This window comes from Teleopsis dalmanni, chromosome 1, assembly GCF_002237135.1.
Source record: "Teleopsis dalmanni isolate 2A chromosome 1, ASM223713v2, whole genome shotgun sequence".
NCBI lineage: Eukaryota > Metazoa > Arthropoda > Insecta > Diptera > Diopsidae > Teleopsis > Teleopsis dalmanni.
Window position 1 is genome coordinate 222,283,540 of NC_051846.1, and position 7,433 is coordinate 222,290,972.

The window sequence follows — 7,433 nt, forward strand, 5'->3', positions numbered from 1 at the left end:
AAATTATTTTTTAATTTCACAGTATTTTTTAAATGATCTATTTTGTGTACAAAAATTAATTTTCACTTACTAAACCCTAACTGTGAATTTAACGAAATTTATAAAAACTGTGGAAGAAACCTCAGCGTACAAGGTTAACTACCATTCTGACTTCCTATTTTAGGAAAGATACATAGTCAAAGGCTTTCCGTGCAGCGATAAATAAAAATGTTGTAGATTTGCGATTGGTTTTTGAATGTTTTTTCGCAATGAATACCCAATACATAAAGCTAAAGAATGTTTTTGTTGTATTGAAAGTCTTACGTTTTATATAAATATTGTGTGTATATTGTATACACTGAAGAGAAAAGGTAACAATTGTCACAAAAAGCAGTAGGATTATATAAATAAAATAAAAAGTTACATTCAAAAGGGATTAAAATGTAACAACTTTAAAAAAGAAACCTTTCTCTTCGAAGGAATTTTCCTTGTATGCTACACAAGGATTTATACAAAGAACTAAAGTTTTGCATATAAGAAAATTCTTTTCTTTTTTCCAGATGAATATGTGTAAAATGTAAAGAATTTCTTTTATTAAAATATATGCACATCGTTATATATTTTCCAACAAAAAATTTTGATATTAAAAGAGTATTGGTTTGTAAGAACTTTTAATGGATTTTAATACTTTCATTAAAAGTAATTCTTTAAAGAAATTATTTATTTTTAATAGATTTCAAATAGATAAATATTTATTTTTTAAGATAAAATCAAAGTTCTAAACATAAAGATAAAACTTAATATGCGTTTGCATATAAAGTTTTAAAATAACTTTATAAAAATTGTAAAAATCTTAAATTAAGCTACAGTCAAACCTCTCTATAGCGACTATAGCGATCTACCTATAACGAATTCGTCTCTATAACAAAGTTTTGTAGAAGACACAGCAATTTTTTATATTTTTTCATATATATATTTGAACTTCTCTATAGTGAAATCCTTTCTATAACGAAGTTTTTCAGGTACGTAAAAATTTTTTTGCATACAAAAAAACCTCTCTATAACGAATTTATTCAAAAGTAATTAATTACTCAACTAATACGTTTTAACTTATGAGAAAGTTTTTTTGCAATATGTATTATACTCGATATGAGCTTGTGTGGATATGTTATTCAGTTTATAATAGGGATAAATACTTTTTTGATTAGCGAGTGGAATGGTAATTCTGGGGAAGAACATCATGTGGATTGCCTGACAATAAAAATTTTAAATAAAAGAGCGATCACCAAACACTTGTGTGTGCTCACTTTCTCGAGAGAGAAATGGTAGAGAATTTTTATAGAGATTTAGAAATTCTCTATTAAATTCTCTATCTCTATTAAAATTCTCCATTTTTCAAGTTGAATAAAATAAATTATATATATATGGTAATTTAAGTTCTATATAATCATAAATTAGATAGTAATTAATAAAAACAATTTTTTTAAATTCAAACCAATATATGATTAATGTTTTAAATGTTAACATTTGATAAGTAGTTAGAAGTTACTATATCCTGGTAAATAACAGCAAAAATTTCGACGAAAATGCTTTCTTAATTTAAGACAAAAATAAACATTCTTCTACAAAATGATCCTGACGAAAGAAGTAGCGATAAAGTATTTTAGGAAGTAAACTCAGCCATTAGTAGGTAAAGTTTTTTACCTTAATAACAGAAATTGGCAATATTTTATGAAATTAATTACAATTTTTTATCATTAAATAATTATTGTATTGTAATTTTTGTATGTAAGTATGATCTCTTCTGATCATACTTCTTCTTCTTCTCATTATGTTTTTTTGTGTTTTTTAAGTATTGTGATAATTTTTTGTATATTTTTTGTTGTGTTATTTTATTTTTAAGAAAGTATTTTTATAGCAAATGATAATATTTAAAGAAATAAATCATTTTCGCATAATTTAAAAAAATCGGAACCGATCTCATTCAATTTGTATTTTTAATAATAAAGTCATAAGAATTAACTTATGTTCCATCGAATACTGTAATAATTATTAGTTTAGATGAATTGATAATTGGGTAACTTAGTACCGTTGAAATTTCACAAAAACAAATAAGATTTTATCATTTTACCGAGTAACCGATCATGAACGAATAACCATAATGCATTTTTATATTGAATTAGAAATTCTTTTATCGCCAGAAATTTTTCATCAAAAGAGTAATAAAAACAAATTTATTCATATATTTCTAAGCGTTTTTTGTTTACACTTTAAGGACTTTATCTTACCTTCTTGCGTTGGATGATTGCAAGAGAGTTCGAAAACAACACACACATTCAAAACTGCAAAAACATCAGAAAATGGAGCAGATAATGAACATTTAGCCGCGGTAACGGACATTAAAATAGGAATTAAGTAAAACAAAATATAATTAATATTATCACATACCTTTAAAAGTTTGACAAATTCATGTTTTTCCAAAAGTGACCATAAATTAATTTGATGACTGAAATTTATTTATAATATATAATTATAAATTATAACTAAAACTTTTTTGCACAATTATTTAAGAAATTTTTTTTAATGTTCATTTGAAATTATACTTATTTGTTCAATTTCGGTGACACGAAAGACAATATGAAATTTATTTGTCGTTCGTCTTCTTGTTAGTTTTGCTTCGTAAAGTAATTGCCCTGCTCGTGGTATTACACTACTATGTTACTACTGCAGTTATAATTTTTAATCGCTGAATATCAACATTGGCTATGTTTTTTTTTTATTTTATTTTTCGGTAACTTTCTTCGTTTCGTTTTTGCAAAATGTTTAAATTTTTTATATATAAATTTAGCAAATAAAAATATTATGAAATATTGCACTTTGATTTTCTATTCCTTTGAAATAATTTATTTAATTAATTACTTTAATAGTTTTTAACGTTAAGTCCAAAATCATTAACAAAAATTTTTCACAAAAAATAAACCGATCGAAACAGTTTCATACAACAAACTGTTTTCAATTGTGTAGTAACTGCTCTCACTAGTGTAGTAAGAGTTTTGTTATGAGTACTTGTTTAACGGTTCTTTTTTTTCTTTGTTCTAACAAAACATATTCTTCGACGTTACATGCTTTATAGATTATAATTAATGTTTTAGTTTAGCGTATTGTACTGAAATTTATTCAGCCTTAAAAAATAATATCAAATAACTAGCTCTACATATTAAATATTTTTAAATTATATAAAATGGGACAATATGTATGTTAATGTATAACTTTGTTAGTTAAAAATAATACCAGGATTTTTACAAATATTTTGTATTTATTTGTCAACCCTCGTAAATGGAAATATGTAGGTAAAATTGTACGTTTAGTGTTTTTAAATAGTTGTTGTTGCTTATTTTCAAAACAAACTGACCCAAAAAAATGTCAATCTTATTTTTTAGTGATTAATACGAAATAATAAGAAATTAATATTATTATCACAAATATTTAGATCACTCTTGAAGTCATTTTTAAATAATTTTTAATTAAGAACTGTAAATGAGATCGTTAATTGTTATATTTGGTTATTAATAATAAGCGTTATTATTAATTCTTAAAAGAGGAGCCAAAATGGTTATGTGATAATGCCGAAAAGATTGTCATTAATATTCTTAGAAAATTAACAGAAATCTTTAAATTTTTTCACTGTATCACTTAATGAAGCTGATATAAAGATCATTATAAATTCGATCAACAATAATCGATATATAAAATTCAATTTATACTTTTCGAGATAAGGGATATCATAAATAGTTATTATCAATTAAAAAAATAATGATTTAAGAGAAAGGATTTAATAAAAATATAGAATTTAAATCAAATAGCTGTGCGCAAAACTTATTCCGTAAATTATAATATTCCCATTATACAAGAAAAGTGACCAAACAATTGCGTCAAGCAATGGATATATATCGTTCCTTAATGCCATGGCAAAAATTTTCCACAATTCACCATAAAAGCATATAATTGAGAATAAAAATTAATTGTGCTAATACCAAGCAGGATTCCGAAAGACGTATTATAAACCCACATGACTATACAGTGTACAAGTTTCGCCATCTTTCCTTTGCTCTCCTTGTCATGTGCTCTTCTAGAAGTTTATGTATTTGTTTCAAAGGTCTGAGTACTTCGCTCGTTTGTTCCTCTAAAAGTTTTGTACCATTTTTAGCAATAGCATCAACTGTCTCATTTCCCTTTATGCCTTTATGACCAGAAATTCAGTACATACAAAGACTGCGGTTGCAGGGTATAGCTTCCTTGCATTCTAGAACATTTTTGGATGACGACCAGTATGATTTAATTGCATTAATGTCTGGTAGCTTATCCACATAGAAATTTGGAAATAAATATAAAATAATCTAATATACTATAATGTAATAATAAACTATAGTATAGTAATATTTTGTTTTGAAAGTTACTATATACGAAAAGAAGGATGTAACTTTAATTACACTAACACCAATATTCGTAACTCAATTCATTTCAGATAGATGCTGATTCAGTAGTAAAGATTAGTGATTCTAGGAATCGAAAGATAAATTATTATATGAAATTCTTTTATATTTTAATTGTTTACAATTATTTGTTAAGAATAGACTAATAAAATTACGTCAGGGATTTAAATTTTACTTCATATGACGAAAACATTTTCAGATTTCAATTTAATTTCTATTTTACGAATTTATTCCCTAACATGGAGCACATTTTTACTTGTGGGACTCAATACGCTCTTATAGCATGTGTGGGTTTCTCATCTCTGAACATAGATGAGTTTTGCTATTTTTAAAATTGACAAATTACAACATTTTACATTTTACAATTTTCCCACGAACTAATGAAGCACAAAATGCATAATTTCTGCATGATTGCAAATTTTAGATTTTACAATTATTGGTTTCATTACAAATAAATTGCATATTTTGCAACATATTTAATTTTCCTCTATTTATTATATATTATTTTTCTAAAACGGAAAAAACTAGATTTTAATTTTGTGGTCTTGTCAACATTAGCACAGCAAAGCGATAGTAGAACATTTAAATATTTATATACCTTTTTTTAAATGCATTCAAATGGATGTAGGAACAAATATCAAATAAAAAATAATCGAAACTTTATATTACTTAATCTTTAAATAAATATTTCATCTCGATACCAACCCATTAATTCCTTATCTCTGTTAGTAAATGCCAATTCTTAAAAAGATAAATTTTTAACCAAAAATTTTCATGTGAAATGCACATTTAAAGAAAAATTAAAACATAAATCTCTTATTCATCTACTATGTTATCATCACCGACTTCGTGATCTTGATTTGGCAATACTTTTTGTGTCATAGTACATCCTAAAGAACTGTCATCCAAGTCACTATACATTTAGTTTTAGATTTGCCAAATTATGGAAGGGCTTTCAACAACCGTTAAATGTGCTAAAATTGTGTGAACATACTATAAAAATGGCGAGGATTTCTAGGGGGTTTCATGTGTAACTCACGTAAACTCTTGAAGTGATTATTTGATATAAAAAAAAATGAAAAAAAAAAATGTAAGGCAGGATTTATACACCATGTGAAAGAAAAATCTACCCAAAAACTCTTCAGCCTAAAAATGGTTAATATCTCAAAACAAAATCAATTTAAATAACTTAATTCATGTAATATACAATAAATGTTTAATATTATAACCAACACGTCATTAAATTGGTTTGGATATTATACTGATTTAAAATTGATTTATTATAAAATAAATCCTGTTATGTCAGCATGCATATACATATTTATACATATTTTTTTTTTATTTTTTTATTATAAGTGTAAACACTTATATTTCGTTTTTAGTAAAAAAATGTTGACTTATGTATGGAAAGCGGAAGTTTAGACATGAGGTGTAATTGTAAATAGTGTATATATTAAATTTATTTATATAAAAAATAATTACTGCAAGTATATTGTATTTTTTGAAGGTATTTTAAATAAATATTACTAACAAATATTATGTATATGTATTGATAATAAGGATGTTATAGCCTTGGCTATAAACTAATTTTAAATAACTAGATAACTACATAAACTAATTTTTATCTAGTATAGCGGTCACGAAATATAAGATAAAAAACATTTTACTATTTTTTACTATAATATATTTTATTTCAATAATAATAATAATTATATTTAATAAAATAAAAATAAACAATAAAAATTAAGATATTATAAATACGAATTATCTTAAAGAATTAGTTTAAAAATTTCTTTAGTTGAATTTTAAAATTTTTTTTTTAAATTTATTTAATTTCTTATTATTTTATTTAAGTAATAAAGATATATCGACAATATTTACAGTAAAATTACACCTAGATTTATTAAAACTTGTAAGCATATTTTTCTACGGAATTTGTGAGGTTCACAATTAATGAGTTAATTGTGATAATGTAAACGTTCTACGAGGTTTCATTATTTATGTGTCCGAATCTGCAGTTATCTACTAACTGCAGCTTCGTCACTGTCATAGCTCCATAAACATTTTCTTGGCTGGAGAGTCATGAAATCAGTGTATTGGCTAATGACAACACTCGGACTCGGTTAAGTCTAGTCATCGGAGTTATGCCAGAAATAAGGTGTATACTTTGCCCAACACATTATAATCTATGTGATGGCATATCATACCTCCAAACGTAAGTTTATAAATATCAATATATGAATTGTATAATATGTATAAATATATGTAAATATGTAAATGTATAATATGTATAAATGTATTATATGTAAATGCATAACTATGTAATAAGAAGTACATAAACATATGAATATATAACAATATTAATATGAATAAATAATAAATGAATGATAATAAAAATATAACTAAATAATAATGAAATGATAATAAAATGATAATAAAATCAGAACTAACCACCTTAGCCCCTTTTATTTTTTTTTGCATTTTTTTGGTATTCACATAGAGGAGAGTTATAAAATAGTTCTTCATGGTGAAATAAAACATCCACATTTCTTATTTTGTTTATTTTTATATTTACAAAGATGACATTTATAGTTTTTAATGTGGAGATAAAATATCAAATCTACTTAAATTATATACACAATAAAAATATGTAAATAAAATAATATGTTTTAACATAAAAAAATATTATGAATGAGAAATGAAAAAATTATCTAAACAATGTTGCGCTAAATTTGCACCAAATCAAAATACAAGCGAAATACATAAAAAATAAAAACTGAAAATTATATGAGCCTAAAAAAACACTACAAAAAACTCAATAAATACGAATGAATTTCAAAGCAATTTACTTTAAAAAAAGTATAAGTGAATATAAAAATAATAAAGGACTAACACTATATGCCAAGCTGATAATCCTTTTTAAATATTTTTGACACGTGCACTGCAATTATTTTATTACTG